At 34.9% G+C, this 18,352-nt stretch overlaps 1 protein-coding gene across 1 annotated transcript in view; it reads right to left on the bottom strand.

Annotated features, from left to right (window-relative positions):
* ANKRD50 (ankyrin repeat domain 50) overlaps positions 1–18,352 on the bottom strand; it is a 46,154-nt gene that overhangs the window by 15,443 nt on the left and 12,359 nt on the right. The window lies entirely within an intron of this gene.

The following is an 18,352-nucleotide window of genomic DNA, read 5'->3' as shown; positions in this document are numbered from 1 at the left end:
AACTTTTTCATAAATACAACAATGCTCATTCATTTTCAACAAATATTTACTTGATGTGTGCTGTGGGGTCAACAAGGTTCTGAGCAGATACAACAGTGAAGAGGAAATAATCCATCCAGTTATGCACACCAGAAACTTACAAATAATGTTTTCTAAAACTGTTTTCTTAGTCTTTCAATGTAATAGCCACCAATATCTAATTTATCACCATGCAAGAATCAATATTCCTTTTAAAAAAAATCTCATATATCCAGTATCATCATCACCGTAGGCCAAACTACCTCAATTCTTCATCTCTTTTACCTGGGCTACCCTAACAATCTACATGCCTCCAACAGCTCCCCTCTTGTGAGTTTCTACTGCAGCCAGGGTCACTTCCAATGTTATTCCAGCCAGACTAGCCTTCTTTCAATGACTTCATGAGATGCGATTACACGTGGGCCTTTTCATTTGCAGTTTCCTCTGCCTGGCATGCACTTCCTGTCTCTCTTCATATAGTTTATCTTCAATTTTGAGAGTAACCTTCTCGAGGTCAAATCCCTATTACATGCTTTCATAATGTCAAATACAGTTCTTTTCCACTCCACTACCAAATTTTCAATTTTATATTTAATTATTTAATGTCTTTTTTTTTTTAATTTCTCTTTAGCTGTAAGCATCAAGAGAAGAGAGACTAAACTGGTTTTGCTCATCAGTGTAGCCCCAAAACCTAGCACAGTGCCCACAGTAGAACCTACAGACTTGACATTGTTGCAAGCTAGAATGGAAAATCAATGAACTGCAATGCAGTGGTCTCAGTGCTATGAGAAAAAGTAGTAAAACTGCTAACAAGTAGAAATGACTAACTGAAGTGCATTAGGTAGGGAAGGAAGAGAATGTCAGAATAATATTCATATATTAGGTGCTCAACATGAACTAAGTTATGAGGAACCAATCACACTGATACAGAAGGGTAGAGGGAAGGTGGGGTAATCCTGGCAAGGAACATGCTAAGTTTGGGAAAACCTACACTATTGTATCTTACACATACATTTTGTCCATTATGAGCACAAAGATGGCTGATGAAAAATCAGTAACTTAGTCATATAGTACAATACATATAGAACACAATATACTAGAATAATGTACATAATAAGTACCACTTCAGATATAGCACACAGGAAGCCATCTTAAGTTACTTTTGATAGGGGGAAAGTGTAGAGGAGAGGTCGGGGAAATTGGGAATTGAGGTTGGTAAGGTAATAAGCCAGGAGTTGTTTAGTCAGGAGAAACGGCTGGAGGACACAGGAAAGAAAATCTAGTTGAGGCAACAGCATATGCAAAGGCTTAAAGAAGAGAAAAACCAGTGAAGTACGGAAGAAAGAATTACGAGAATCATGAAAATGAGTAAATGCTGGATATTATAATAAATTGTGGGCTTTGCCCTAAGCGTATTAAGGAGCCACTGAAATATTTTAAGCAGAAAATTGATTAACTCTGGTATATGTGAAGGAAAATCTGATGTAGGTAAGTCCAGAAGGAAAGAGCGACATATGAGGCCAATGCTTAGAACTTAGAAAAAAAAATCTCCATCCAGAACTACCACTATCACCAAGGCCATCGCTGCCAACTTAAATTCAGTGCTCTATATGCTTTAAGTACTTCACACATCCATTAACTCATCTGATTCTCACATTAATTATTATTTTTTTTATTTTATTTATTTATTTATTTTTATTTTTGAGACGGAGTCTCGCTCTGCCCCCATGCTGGAGCGCAGTGGCGCGATCTCGGCTCACTGCAAGCTCCGCCTTCGGGTTCACGCCATTCTCCTGCCTCAGCCTCCCTAGTAGCTGGGACTACAGGCGCCCGCCGCTACGGCCGGCTAATTTTTTTGTATTTTTAGTAGAGATGGGGTTTCACTGTGTTAGCCAGGATGGTCTGGATCTCCTGACCTCGTGATCCGCCCACCTCGGCCTCCCAAAGTGCTGGGATTACAGGCGTAAGCCCGGCCTCTCACATTAATTATTTAAGGTAGGTACTATTATAATACTCATTTCCAGGAAAGGTAATCAAGCCACAAGAGGATCAGTCACTTGTTACTTTGTAAGTGATAAGAAAGGGATTCAAGTCCAAGGTCTGGTTTCAAAACCTACACAAAGGGGACCATCCATCTTGGTTTGCCTGGGACATTCCCAGCTTCAAGCACTGTCTCAGGACCCAGCCCCGCCTCTTCCCAGTCTTCTCCCCTAGTCCTGGGCACATCATAGTGGGGGTCACCCTAGTCTCCACTCTTACCCACTATGAGGTGAGAAAGTAAATTATACATTAGTAGCTGTGGGGATAGCAAAAAGTAGACAGATTTGAAAGAAATTTGGTGAGTAATATTAGTAGGATTTAGTGATTATCTCCTTTCTATTGCCTATTCCAGGATATCTGCTCTTCTTTACCTAGTTTCTTATAGTGGAAATTGAAGTCATTTTTCATACTTTCTTTCTCCTCTAATATAATCCTTTAATGCTGTTAATTTCCCTCTAAGCATTTTCAGTATCATCCACTTAAAAATAATTTCCCTTTGATTTCTTCTTTAAAACATCCATTATTTAGAAGTAAGCTATATAGCTTTCAAATAATTGAGAATGTCCCAGTTATTTTTATCTGTATTATCACAGTTTAATACAATTGTATCAGGTAACATGTTTCGTTATTAACTTCCATAGCTTCAAATTTATTGTGACTTATTTTATGGCCCACAGTATATCTATCCTAATGCTGTGTATGCACTTAAAAAGAATGTATATACTGTTGTTGCTGGGCAGACTGTTCCGCAATTGACAATTAGGTTCATTTGGTAACAGTATTGTCCAAGTGTCCTATGTACTTATTGAGTTTTGGTTTATTTACTCTATGAATTGTTAAAAAGAGAGTGTTAAAATAGTTGAATATAAGTGTCTACTTCTTAAAATAGTGTTAGTTTTGCATCCTATATTTTGAATTTCTGTTATAAGATGTACAAATTTTATGATTGTTATATCCTCTTAAGAAACTGGCCCCTGTATCATTAGGAAATGACTCTCTTTATACCTGGTAATATTCTTTGCTCCAAAATCTACTTTGATATTAACGTAGGCACACCACCTTTCTTTTAATTAGGGTTAGCATGGTATATACTTTTCTATTCTTTTATATTTAAGCTATTTGCCTCTTTATATGTGAAGTGTAATTGTTATAGGCAACATATAATTAAATCTTGTATTTTTACTCAAATTCTATCATTTAATTAAGATATTTATCATTTACACTTAATGTAGTTGCTGATAGAGTACAGTTTAAATTTATCATGTTTTTGTCCACATTATTTTGTAATGTACATGCATGTCAGTAGGATATATTACTAGGAATAGAATTGTCAGATTAAGAGGCACCTTCATGTATATTTTGATAGATATTGCCAAAGTGATGCTCCCCTTATAAATTATATATATACACACACACACATACACACATACATATATATACACACACATATAATGTATATATACACTCATATGTAACGTGTGTGTACATATTTATCACACATATATAGGTAATATATATATTTATACACACATAGGCAACAGCTATGTAACACTAGGTATTTTCCTAGCCCCTCCATAATAGTGATTAATGTTATTTACTTTTTCTACAGCTAGGTGAAAAATGGCATCCTCACTATAGTGAAAAAAACTATATTATATATATATTAATATATACTATATATTATAATATATAATGATTGTACATATTTTGCGGGCACATGTGGTATTTTGATACCTACATGCAATGTGTAATGATCAAATCAGGGTAATCGTGGTACCTATTACCTCAAACATTTATATTTTCTGTGTATTAAGAACATTACAATTCTTCTTTTCTAGCTATTTTGAAATGCAATAAATTATTAACTTTCTCTATTGTATTATTGAATATTAGAACATATCCCTTCTATTTATGTACCCCTTTATGTTTTTAATTTATAATTCCTTACCATAAGGGCAATCATATTCACATGCCTAGGAATCACATTTCTTTTTCTTTAAATTGTGTTTTCATACACTTTACCCATTTCCTCAAAGACTACTAATTTTTCTCTTATTGGCACTCTTTAAGTGTGATTCCATCTCAAAAAAAAAAGAAAAAAAGAAATTGTTTGTTGTATGTAATACAATTTTTTTCCACCACTTGTCATTTTTCTTTTGACTTTTTGAAAGGTTTTTCTTGGACATGTACAATTTCTTTTTTCTTTTTTTTACTTTTATATAGATAACACATCAGTCTTTACTGTTTTCCGTTTATAGCTTCTAAGTTTTATGTCACATTTCTGAGGGGATTTCCCAGTTCAGTGCTAATAAGAAAAGATTTTTGCTATGTTCCATCTCATTCTGTTGTTTCACCAACTCTTTTCCAAGCAGTTAACATCTCTGCTTCATGCAACTGTTTAACTCACGCAATCACTCATTGTTTTCATTTAAGGCAATATATTTGGTCACAGATTCCTTTTGTTCGATGGAAACATTTTTTATGGTGTTTCTTGTGCCCTGTTTTTCACATTCCTTCCCCATTTTTTCTTGAGATGTATTTTACGTATCCTGTGATAGCTCTTTTTGAGTAAATTCTTTCTGGATCAGCAATTACAAGTTGAGTGTATACAGTGTCCAGGCTGGTAAGAAGTCTCCTTATGCATCAGAGTTATAGGTATAAACAATTTATTTGAGCTTGGACTTCTCCCCAGTCAATTAAGATCAAAAGCTGTAGGGATGTACACAACCCGTAGAGTTTACTACACCCAATACCTTTTACTACACCAAATACTACACTCAATACTTTCCTCCTGCACATACAGGGCTCATCTGTGTGACTCATTCTGCCCTGCGCTCTTCATTCTTTCTATATGCTTATCTGGGTCCAGGAAACTTCTAGCATTAAGTCTATAACTTATCTCCCTGGGATCAAATGAGAGCTTTTGTCCTCTTGATATTCATCAGAATATGCACTTATTTCAACGAATAATGGTTTGCCAGCTTTGCATCTCAATTTGATATTCACTTTCACATAATATTGAGGTTTGGGATTATAGGTCTCTCATAGTTTCAAAACACATAGAGCTTTTCATTCACTTTCTTGCCTTGAAGCTATTTCCCAGTACTATTTAAAATGGTCTTCATCATGTTAAAAGCAGATAGGATTCATTCCTAAGTCCTCTTTTTTGTTTTAGCACATTGTCTTCCTTTGTTTTAACACCAAGCTTTTTTTTTCTTTTTTTTTTCCCATTCAGCACCTATTTCTAACACTGAGATTTTTTCTGTCAAGAAAGCTTCTTCCCCTAGGCAGTATTTCTTATTTCAGCACAACTTTCACTCCTGAAATAAGCCTTCTCTGACCACCATATCTAAAGCAGCCCTCATCACCATTACTGTTCCTGCAATTGTTTCTTTGTAGCATTTATCACATTCTTAGATTAACTTGTTGGGTTACTTCTGTACTGCTTGTGTTATAAGGCTGAGAGTGAAGCTCCTGCACACCTCCACATCTCCTTGCCCTATTATGCAGGCTCCAGGAGGGCAGGAACTATGCCTATCTTGTGCACTGTTAAGTTTCCCAGCACTCAAATCCACTCTTAGCACATGATAAACACTCAATAAATTTGCTTCACACATCCATTGGAAATGGAAAAAGTTTTGTTACTTTAAAACAAAGGATTAAAAATTTAATAAACTCAGAATTCCCATATTAAGTTCCCTTTCAATTATTTCAAAAGATATATTTGGGGATATCTATACCAAGTGATACACAGATTTACATTTTTCTATTAGGTAACATTTTATCATTTGTAAAATGAAAATCCCACCAAAGTATGTATACACAAAACAATTTAGACAGTCTAAAACAGACTTTTCTGTATTTGTGAATAATTACATACATGTATATTATTATTATTCCAAAAGAGATAATGTAATGACAGTTGTTATCACAATCATACAAAGATAACACCGTATTTAAAAGCAACAGTATGGCCGGGCGCGGTGGCTCAAGCCTGTAATCCCAGCACTTTGGGAGGCCGAGACGGGCGGACCACGAGGTCAGGAGATCGAGACCCTCCTGGCTAACACGGTGAAACCCCGTCTCTACTAAAAATACAAAAAATTAGCCGGGCGAGGTGGTGGGCGCCTGTGGTCCCAGCCACTCGGGAGGCTGAGACAGGAGAATGGCGTGAACCCAGGAGGCAGAGGTTGCGGTGAGCTGAGATCCGGCCACTGCACTCTAGCCTGGGCGACAGAGCAAGACTCCGTCTCAAAAAAAAAAAAAAAAAAAAAAAAAAAAAAAAAAAAAAAAAAGCAACAGTATGATACAGGGTTTGACTTTGCATGTGTATCTTAACTAAATGTTCTACATATCTTACCTTCATTAATATTGAGCCAATATTTATTACATTCTTAATTTTTTGTTAATTCAATTTAAAATCTTTGAGTTAGTTTTTCCCCCATTTTCAATTGTCTTGAAAATGAGGAATGCCAAGATCATCCTTCTGTAGCTAGCCTTTTATTGATTTACTTAATTTTTTTTTAAATGACAGATAAAATTATATGTATTTACCATGTATAACATGATGTTTTGAAGTAGATATACGTTGAGGAAGGCCTAATTCTAACTAATTAACATATATAGTACTTCACATAGTTATAGTTTTTGTGGTGACACTCTTGATTTCCTGGCAGAAAGGCTGCCAAAATTCTGAAATGAAAGACATCCATTGTTCTTTTCCTTTGATACAATGAATTTACTTACTGCCTTTTTCTTAGGAGATTGATGACCTTTTAAAGCTACTATAAATAAATTATAAGGAATGTACTATTAGATAGATAGATGAATAGATTGAACATGTAAAAAGTGTCTTCAGAGTTAAAACTGTTTCTGTGAAACATCAGGTTTCAGTTCACTTTCTTCCTCACTTGTTCAGAAATAGAGTAACAGGAAGAGTGTACCTCCTAGCCTTTTAACAAAACACCTCAGACAAGCTAGTAGGAAAAAAATTGTGAATTACAGACAGAATGTGGAGCCCCTGGGGCCACTGATAAACAGCATTCACACTCTCTTGCTGCCTTTTCTCTACTGATCCCTTAGGGCTTCAAAAAATACAGCAATCACCCTGGCTGGGAAAAGTATGGAATAAAGCCCCGCCGCCAGTCTAGGTTCTTCTCCCATATGACCCCTATGGAAAAGCCTTAAGGAGGAGTGGGTGGGGAAGAATGGAATAAGCATTACTTGTCCTTGAGGAACAAGTGAAATCCACTGCAGTCTACAGCAAGGGGATGGGCAGAATCAGAAGACCTCACCCCAGATCAAGAGGTATAACATAATCTTTATCAGAAAAACAGAATATGTCCCCATTCTCTGCCCTCACTGCTGAGAGAGCTGCAGAAGAGAAGAATTTGAGAGCTGAAGGTAGAGTAGATATTGAAAAAATCCACCCGGAAAATCAGCCCCTGCCCTAAATACAACATATTATTAGAAGATTTGAGGTCAGAGGTACACTGAGGGTACCCACAGCAACAACAAATATCAAATGTTGTGACTCCTGACTAGCTTAACTCACCTCTCCTCCACATTAAAGCCTCCTACAGAAAACAAAAAGTAGGCCCATTTCCAGGTAAAGACTATTTACAACTATTTTCCAGTTGTTTGACATACAGTATGTGGCTTCAAAAATTAATTATAAAATACTAAAATAAAGGAAACACTTCTGAAAGAGAAAAACAAAGTTGAAGGACTCACACTACCCAATTTTAAGATTTACTATTAAAGCTAGTGCAATCAAGGCAGTCTGTTAAGTATTTGTTAAAGACAAATACATAAAAATTCTGGAAACAGCAGCATAAATATAGGAACATGATTTTTCACAAAGTTGAAAAGGTAATTCAATTGAGAAAGGCAGGTTTTTGTTGTTGTTGTTGTTGTTTTGTTTTGGTTTTTTTTGCTGAACAATGACAAGCTGGATGCCCAAATGCAAAAAAGACGAACTTCAATACATATATCTCACCCCGTCACACAAAAATTTACTCAACACAGATCATAAACTTAAGTGTAAAACATAAAATTATAAAACTTTCAGGAGAAAATCTTTGTAAAATTGAGTTAGGTAAAGAGTTTTTAGATACTTCACCAAAAGCGGGATCCATCAAGGAAAAAAAAAATTGAAAACTTGACTTTATCAAAATTAGCTACAGCTGTTAGACATTGTTAAGATTATGAACAGAAAAGCTGAAGACTGGCAGAAAATATTTGTAAAGCAAATTTCTGACTAAGGCTCATATTCAGAATACATAAATAACTCTCAAAACACTAAGAAAACAAAAATTGTTTTTAAATGGGCAGAAGATTAAAATAGACAATTTAGACAGGAAGACAGAGGGGTGTCAAATAAACACAAAAACATGCTCAGCATCATCAGTCAGAGAATTTCAAATTAAAACCACAGTGTGATACCATTAGACACCTATTAGAATTGTGCAAATAAAGTAAAACCCTAGACAACATCAAGTGCTGGTGGAGAACAATGACATAGCCATTTCCAACGGTACAACCACTTTGGAAAAAGTCTGGCAGGTTTCCAAAAAAGTTAAAGATACACCTACTGCATGACCCAGCAATCCCACTTCTAAGTATTTACCAAAATGAACTGAAAATATATGGCCACACGAAAATCTGTACATAAATGACATAAATGTTTACAGCAGCTTTATTTATAATCCCCCAATTAGAAACAGCATACAGGATCTTCTACTGGTGAAGGGACGAACTAACTGTGGCATATCCATACAACAGAGTATCACTCAGTCATGAGAGAAAAAACAAAAAAGAAAAAAAAAAAAAACTAGGATTGATTCACGCAACAGCATGGGTGAATCCTAAATGAATTTTCTAAGTTGAAGAACCCAGTTCCAAAAGGCTGCACATACTATTGCATTTATACGACACATGGAAAAAGTAAAACTATTATAGGAATAAAATTTACATCAGTGTTTGCCATAGGTTAGAGTGGGGGAAGGAGTTTACTAAAAAGGACAGCAAGTAGGAATTGTTGGGGTGATGGAACTGCTCTGTATCACAACTAGGTGGATCCATGACTCCATGCATGTATCAAAATTATAAAACTGTACTCTACAAACTGTAAATTTTACTGTATGAAAACTGAAAATAACGCAAAATTACTACTTGTTAACGTTTCACTGAAACGCAAAAGACACAGCTTGGTACTACCAGGGAGTCAGGATATTCAGAACTCGGGAGACTATGTCCTTCATATGTGTAATATGGAGCAAGTCATTGTTAATGAGTTGCCCTCTTTCCAGTTGGTACTCTGAGGTTCTTCTGAACAGACCAATGCTCTTAGATCAGATCATTAACACTGAAGTCAGTGAAGCCCATCTAGACCTACCAGGATGCTGAATCAAATTATAGGATTCTGTTTTCCAGGATCTGATCAACAACTGGCGCCTTATCAATTTCTCTAACCTCATCAGCCCTCCGCTTTGTTCTTTAAACAGATCCTCCCTTTGGCCTTAGAACCTTCATACATGCTGGTCCCTTACCTATTATAATTTCCACTCCTCCTCACTTCAAGGTTTTTATTATTCTTTAGAGATCAGCTTAAATATCACTCATTCAGAAAGGTCTTTCCTGACATTCCTCACCCAACAACCCAAACTAGGTCAAGTTCTCTATGTATACATGCCTACAACATCCTTGAAAGCCCTTATAACAAGTGTAATTAATCAAGTAACTAAGGAATTGGCGGTTTAGCATCCACTTTCAAAAACTTTGGGAGAGAAGGAACCACCTACATATTATTCACCACTGCATTTCCAGCAGCTAGCACAGAACTTCACACAAAGTGGATGACTTATAAATATTTATGGAATGAATGAATGAATGGGTTTATTTCATTATTGATATACAAAACAGTGCTTATTCATTCCAGTGTCATGTCTTTAAGATTAAACAAAAACAACAGTCCACTGTTGGCTTGCATTCAGCTCCTAGGTGCTTGTGATGGTTCATTTTATGTGTCAACTTGACTGGGCCACACGGTGCCCAGACATTTGGTCATGTATTAATCCAGGTATGTCTGTGAGGGTGTTTCTGCATGAAATTGACATTTGAATGGGTAGACTGAGTAAAGCAGATTGTCCTTCCTAATGTGGGTGGTGGCCTTCATCCAGTCAAGGATTGAATACAACAAAAGGCTAACCCTTCCACCTGACTACATGAGGTGGGACATCAGTCCTTTTCTGCCTTTGGACCTGAAAAATCAGCTCTTCTTGGGTCTTGAGACTGCTGGCTTTCATAATGGAATTTACACCATTAGCTCTCCTGATTCTCAGGCCTCCGGACTCCACGGAAATGAAACTAGTGGCTCTCCTGGGTTTGCAGCTTGTTGACTATAGGTCTTAGGATTTCTTAGCCACAAAATTGTGAGAGTCAATTCCTTACAATAAATCTCCTTAAATACATATATGGCTCTGTTTCTCTGGAGAATCATAATACAGGGCTTACTGCAAAAATTTCCCTTCATATAGGTTACTTTCTTAAATTTATTCTTACATAATTTGTGTTTTTTAAAATGTGTATGCTGTATCTTACACTTGTACCTACAAAACATTTATATCTTCCCATCTATTTTTGCAGTATTAGTCTATTCTTACCATACTCCAAAGTACTAAATAAAAGTCTCCTACAAACAGTGCAATATGGATGAAAAATATACTTTTATCTGGGAAAAACTGTGTGCCTCTAGTGAAAGGTCCTAAAATTAGGGCAGAAGAGAAAACTAATGCAACAGCAATCCCAAATTACTGATCACTGATTTCTACTTGAAAACAGTACACAAGTTGAGCATTCCTATTCCAAAAATCTGAAATACAAATCCAAAATGCTCCAAAGTCTTAAACTTTTTGAGCACTGACATGATAACACAAGTGGAAAATTCCACACCTGACGTCATGGGACAAGCCGAAGTCAAAATGCAGGCATACCACACACAGTTTATTTGTGTTCCCAAGGGAAAAATAAAAAAAAAAAATTACCTTCAGGCTATATGTATAAAGTGTAGATGGCACATAAATGAATTTCATGTTTAGACTTAGGTCCCATCCCCAAGATTCCTCATTACGTATATGATAATATTCCAAAATCAAACAAAACATATATCCAAAATCTGAAACATTCTGATGCCATATATTTTGGATAAGGTATACTCAACTTGTATTAATTAATGTTGCTTTGCATTCGGAAATGGATAATGAACCAAAACTCTCAAGTACTAAACACTCAGTATATAGACACTGAAATACATGTTTGTAAAGTGACTTAACTGGTAAATATTTTAAAGCAATTTGGCTTTCTGGAGGGAGGTAATGGTTGGGGGGATATAATGCATTTGTCTTTTAAATTAAATACATGTGTAATGTATGTTGATTAATTTTCTTCTTCAGGAAGTCAAGATAAATATAAAAATGGAAAATAAACACAATCATCCTGCTATGTTTAAATTGAGCCCCTCCCAAAATTCACGTTAAAATCCTAACCCCCAATGTGCTGGTACAAGAGGCAGGGCCTGTAGGAGGCAATTAAGTCATGAGGGCAGAAACTTCATGTATAGTATTAATGTTCTAAAAGAGACCCCAGAGAGCTAGCTCATCCCTTTTATACCATGTGATGGCACAACACTGCAAGAAGGTGCCATCTATGAACAAAGAAACAGGACCTGACCAGACTTCAAATCTGCCCATATCTTCAGCTTGGACTTTCCAGCATCCAGAACCTAAAGAAATAAACACTGTTGCTTATAAGCTACCTAGACTACTGCATTTTGTTTTAGCAGCCTGTATGGACTAAGACACAAACTGACATTTATGCCTAGAATATGTAGAAGCACGATCTTTATGGATTTACCCATTTATTCCTCACCCAAATCCTGTAAATTAGGTACTACTATCACTTCCATTTCACAGATGAAGAAACAAAGGTTTTGAGGGTAAGTAGTTTGCTAAGTGAGACAAGTAGTAAATGGCAGAAGAACAAATAGAATCTCTTCATTTCAAAGTTTCTCTTCTTAATTATTGTGTTAAATTGCTTCTGAAAATATCAAAGAGTATAAGATAAGAGCGTGGTCCAATATTAAACAAGGAAGTTCTTAAAACCTGGCTAAACCAGGAAAGTGATGCTAATTTTTTAGCAATTAAATTAGCTGAAAATATTTTTGCGGAAGAAATAATATTGCAATGTTTAAGGTCTTCTAACTGAATATGCCTCTTTTCAAATTTCACTTTCCTGAGGGTATTAAACATTCCTGTTTGTTTGCTACAAATTCTTTACTAAAAATCACTTATCTCAATACTGCAATTCCAGAAAAATCAATAGATGGCAGGTGTTTGAAATAATTTTGCTGAAATTATTATATAATTAGTATCAAGGGTCTAATTACCTACAGCTCCCGAATTCACTAAATCTGGATCTATAATTACTTGTGATGTATCAGAATACTTTTTCTGTATATCTGAAGACTGCTCTGACAAGTTTCATTTTATTCAATTATCCCTTATACTATGCTAAATGCAGAATCATGATTTTTAATCCAAAATATTCTCCAATTTAATGGTTTTCAATTGTAAATATCCATATTTTTTTCTACATTTATTACCAGTTACCTTGATATTTATGGGATTTAAAAAATTAAATTATATCTAACATTAGTAGTTTATCCATTCTGAATTCTGAAGCCTGAAATCTCATTACTACCTAGAACGTAAACTACAAATGCACGTTTTGATGCTAAATTTAAATAAATAGTAATGAGATTTGTTTTGATGCTAAATTTCATCTAGAAACTAAACTTTCTAAAATAGTTGGTGAGTATATGCTGACACATCTGCCTATCACTTTGTTAACCAAATGATTAAATTCTTGCAAAAAGCCAGGTATTAAAAATATATTTTTATATAAGATGACAAGTAGAAAAAGTAAAGCACTAACAATTCTTACTCAATATATCTTGTCTTATTTTGGGAAAACAAACCTAGACCTTCTTTTCTTAGGAGCAAAATTACCCATCCTATAAAGTAAAGCAAGTGGAACAGGAAAAAAAAAAAAAAAAATCAGGCAATACAATTAATACTTTCGATCGGGGAACAAATATTATCTATGCGTTTACCAGGATAAAAAACTAGTAAGTAAAATTGATACTTAAAATTAGTCCAGGAGTTTGGCCCAAATGTAGAACACAATTTGTCTCTGAATTTTGGACTAAGGCATAGTAATTTCATGCTTTTATGAACTGTCTCCCCTTTGTTAAAACACAGCAAGAAAATATGGAATTGAAAATAAAAAGAAAAATATAGCCAGTCAAGAATAAGATAAACATTTCAAAGTATCAGAAATGAAAAAGAAGTATAACAAGACAAAATCTCTAGCTTGCCAAGAAAGTATGCAAGGCAACCTAGAGATTTGCTGATGGAAGTAAACGGAATACAAGTTCTCCCACTTCTAGCAACAGGACTCAGGCTTAGTTTGGAACTAGGAACTGGAGCTAGGGCATGCCCTATTAATAATGAAAGAAAGATGAAACAAAAAGCACTGCTGGCTACCACCCAGGGCTATGGCTTTTAAGAAGCAGCAGGGAGCACATAAAGTTAGTCTCAATGGAGACAGGAACTGAACCTAAAAAGATCATGGGTCAGTGACTGAATTTACAAAATCGTTAGTATTAGCTTGGAGTAAGAACTTCATATCTCAATTTTTAGCCCTCATTCAGGATCATACTGGGGATGGGGAATGGTGGAGGCAAATAATAACAATTAGACAGAGCAGGAAGAGCAAACAGGTAGAAATGGTAATAGAGAGGAAATCCAAAAGAGAGTGAAAAAAATTACAAAACTTACAACGCCCAGAAAGACAGCAACAAAATCAATGATCAGAATATGAATTCATATCCAAATTAATTTATAAAACTCCTAAAGAATTAAAAGAAAATGTATTTGTAATAAGTATAAAATTAATTTTTTTAAAAAAATTATTTCACAAAGGTACAAATCCAATAAAATCGGAAAGAGCCAGAGAAATCTTGTTTATAGGAACTTCTACTGCCAGATAAAATGTAGTAGGTGGCAGCACCCCAAAACTTTCATTGCACGAACTAGAAAAAAATGAATAAAATACAAAATTTATATTTTTCAAGATATGAGAGGGTTTGTTGAAGCAAGAAGGTAAGATGAATTAGAGTTTCAGAAGATAGGAGGCTCTTCCAAAGTGAGCAAAAGAATGACTTGCTAATTTCTTCTCAGGGGTTATTTGCTAATTTGGGAGGCCTATACTGATTTTAGTTACAGACTAAGAATCAGATTTGGCTCACCCTGAGGGACTCTACAGGAGAACCAAACCAGCAAAACTTTCAAGAAGTCAGTTATATTCCTTTTATAAAGCAAAGTGCAAATGTGTGGTGTCCTGAACACAAGACTGAAGTTCTTCAACGCACGTTTACTTAAATTCTGGGTCATGCTTAAAAAGCTGGGCAACTTGGCCAACTGCATCTAAAACCCAATATGAAATCTCTCATAGTATCTTGGAAACAAAATTCTGCTAAAGGGAAGGTGCTTACTTTAAGCATGTAACTCAGGAGATTTGCAAGAATTTGAAGGTATAAGGGGCAGGAAGCTAAAGAGCTAAACATAATTTCTTATGTTGCGGGGAAGAACTGAATTACCAAGGGTCTTTCAGAGCTGAAAAGGCTCTTCTGACTCTCCAACCAAAAGCTTAAGCGAACCACATAAAAATAACAGAAATAACCCAAGGATCTTAGTAATATTATAAAAAAGTACCAGCCCAGCTTAATGCCTGACTGCATCAGCCCCTCACCCTACCTGTCCAAGGTTTTCTTGTTGTTGTTTCTTTGTTTTAATTAGCCTTTTCTGATAAAAGACATCACCTGGAAATCTACAATCATTTAACACACTATCAGACATAAAATAAAAAGTTATTAAACAGAAAAAAGTCAGGATTATAGATTGATAATCTAGAGAAAAAAGAGATAATAGATGCAGAGGAATAATCCAAATACTTTAGTTAGTATAAACTAAAATAACCATAAATAATATGTTCAAGAAAGTTGAGTAGATGGATCAAAATAGATAACTGAAAGAATTATAATTTAAAAATGTAACCTATAAAAATAATGAAATAAAATTCCATTCTAGAACTAAAAAATATATAATATTTGACATTAGGAACCCTGAATGTATTCAACACCACTCTCATTAGAACAGAAGACAGGATTAGAAATGCAAAACTAGTTGATAGAAAATACCCAAACTGAAGCACAGATAAAAGAAAAACAGAAAAAATGAAAAAGATGTGTGGAACACAGTTAAAAGGTACAACATACATGCAACTGTGGTCCCCAAAGAAAAAGAATGAATAAACTAGAGACACTATACGATCTGAAGAAGTAATAGATTAAGGCTTTTCCAAACTTATGAAAAGCATCAATCCACAGATTTAAGAAATTCAATAAATATAAAATAGAAAAAATACAAAGAAACCACATTTTGGCATGTCATGCCAGAAATCCAAAGACAGAAACCCTTAAAAGGAGCCAGAGAAAAAAGGCATTATCTCCAAAGGAGAAAAAATAACACTTTAAGAAACTTTTCAACAGAAACTAAAATTAAAAAGATTTGCAAAACATGAAAAACAATGCCATTCTTTTAAGTTTATTTTTGTTTTGGAGAATATAGTTATCCCTTTATTTAAATGTTATTTATATTAACATGTAATGATTAAATATATGACTGTATTTAAATTTTATCAGTCTAAATTTCAAATATAGCAAACACATATTGATAGACATAACTGGCATAAAAGTAATTTGAGGATCTCAATACTTTTTCACACCCCACATCTAATATGTCATATCAATCTTGAAACATAAATTAGGGTACACTTTTCACTTGCATTGATACTTCAGCAAATCAAATCCAAGCACCATTGTCTCTCCCTTCAATTACTGCACTGGTGCTTACTGGTTTCCTCAGAAGGATAAAATTGCTATTTACTAAAAACGAAAAGACTAAGGGAGCAGCAAGATGTGGGATGGAAGTCAGAAGTCTAATTTTGAACATGTTCAACACTAGAAATCGAAGCAAAGAAGTTGAGTAAGCAGTTAGATTTATAGGTCTAGATTCAGAGAAGAGGTCATGGCTGCATAAATAAAATTGGGTCCACTGAGACACAGTTGATAATTAAGGCCATTAATGAGCTTTATGTAAGAAGCAAATGTAAACAAAGAAAAGCCAAGATTTTAACCCTGATGTATTTCAAAATCAAAGGTTGGTGCTATGGTTGAGTGTTCCTGCCAAAATTCATGTTGGAGGCTAAATTCTCAGTATAGCAATGTTGGGAGGTGGTCTCTTTAAGAGGTGAATAGGTTATTAAGGTAGATTAATATGTCTCTCTTTAGATTAGATCTCCAGGGAATTGATGAATTCCCAAGAAAGCAGGTACATTATAAAGTGAGGTTGCCTCTAGTGTGAGTTCTCTTTGCATGCACCTGCTTCCCCTTCCACTTCTCTGCCATGCTGTCACATAGCACAAGGCCCTCATCAGAAGCCAGGCAGATACTAACACCATGCTCCTGGATTTTCCAGCAACCAGAGTTATGAGCCAAACAAACCTCTTTTCTTTAAAAATTACCCAGCTTTAGGTATTCTGTTATAGAAACACTAAATAGACTAATACGGTTGGTAACATATGAAGAAAAAGTTGCTGGTATAAGAGGAGAGAACCAAGTGAGAAAGTGAAGAAAGTGTTGCTACAAGTGGGGTGGGGTGGGGAGTGGGTAGCAGGAGATAAGTTATGTAAGATATTTCTGCTGCGTTGAGTATTGAGCACTGGATTTAGCAACATGGAGGTCTCGGAATACTTACAGAGTGGAAAATAAAGCTTGATTATACTCTAATAGGATCATGAATGTATGAAAGAAACAATACTAAAGATAGGCAGAATTTTTTGAAGAATTTACTGTCAAAGGGAACAGTGAGGTTGAGTAGTAACTGAAGAATGATATAGGTTGGGGGAGTGTTTTAAAAAGGGTACTAGTATGGGATATTTGAATAATGATGGGAAAGGGTACAGTGCTTAAATATGTCATTGAGTAAGTGAGATGGGATGGGATCTGGTAAATAAGTGAATGGAAAAGGAGCATGGATAGTTTAACCACAGTTAGAGTGTAGATCCATACTCTACAACCATAGTTAATGTAAGGCAGACTATGTAGATATAAATGCAGGAGGGTTAGTACAGTAGATGTTCCAGTAAATGTGTAAATGTTCTCTTCTAAATATATATGTCTGTGTGTATATGCTATTTATTTTTATTTACTTTATTATATGTATATATATATGCTATTTTATTTACTTTTTATTATATAGGAAGACAAGTTAACAGCTAAGAGTAAGGGTTGGAAGGTGGGCAGGGAAATATTAGAGGTTGAGAAGACAGAAGTGTGAAATGGTAAAGTAGGCGAGCAAGGGAATGGATAGATAGTGTTTCTCAGAGTGTGGTATGAGGACCCTAGAAGACCCTGAGAACTTTCCAAGGGGTCTGTGAGGTCAAAATTATTTTCAAAGAAATATTAATATAATATTTGCTTGTTTCACTCTCATTTTCTTCTGAAGGTATGGTGGAGCTTCCAGGGACTATATGATGTAAGGTATTGTAAGAGACTGAATGTCCAAACAGTCCAACTGGGATTTTTGTTAGGATTGTATTGAATCTATAGGTTATTTTGTGGGAATTAGCCTGTTTACAATATTGAATCCTCTAATCCATAAAAATCATATACTCCTCCATTTACTTTTCTTCAGTTTTTCTTACTGTTTTGGTTTCCAGTGTACAGACTGAACACATCTGTGATTAATCACCAAGCATTTGACTTGTTTTGTGTTATTGTAAAAGAAAATTGTCTGTAAATGTATTAAGGAAGTTTGAAAACTGTTGCTATAGAATAAAAAATGTACAAAACTAGAGTTTGTAACAAGTATGTGTATATACCTATATATCTCCCCTTATGGTCAAACTACATAGATTTTATAAAAAGCAAATTCATAAGAAAGGTCATCTATGGGGTGTGTGTGAGTAGAGTAGATCTGAAATAGAAAGGATACCCAGGGACTTCAAGTGTGGATTATTTGTTCTTTAAAACAAGACAGAAAACTCAGATTAGAAGCACATATGACAAAAAAAAAAAAAAAAAAAAAAAAAAAAAAAAAAAAAAAAAAAAAAA

This window comes from Piliocolobus tephrosceles, chromosome 3 (genome assembly GCF_002776525.5).
Source record: "Piliocolobus tephrosceles isolate RC106 chromosome 3, ASM277652v3, whole genome shotgun sequence".
NCBI classification, from domain to species: domain Eukaryota; kingdom Metazoa; phylum Chordata; class Mammalia; order Primates; family Cercopithecidae; genus Piliocolobus; species Piliocolobus tephrosceles.
Note: the sequence above shows the minus strand (reverse complement) of the source record. Positions and strands in the feature narration are given on the sequence as shown.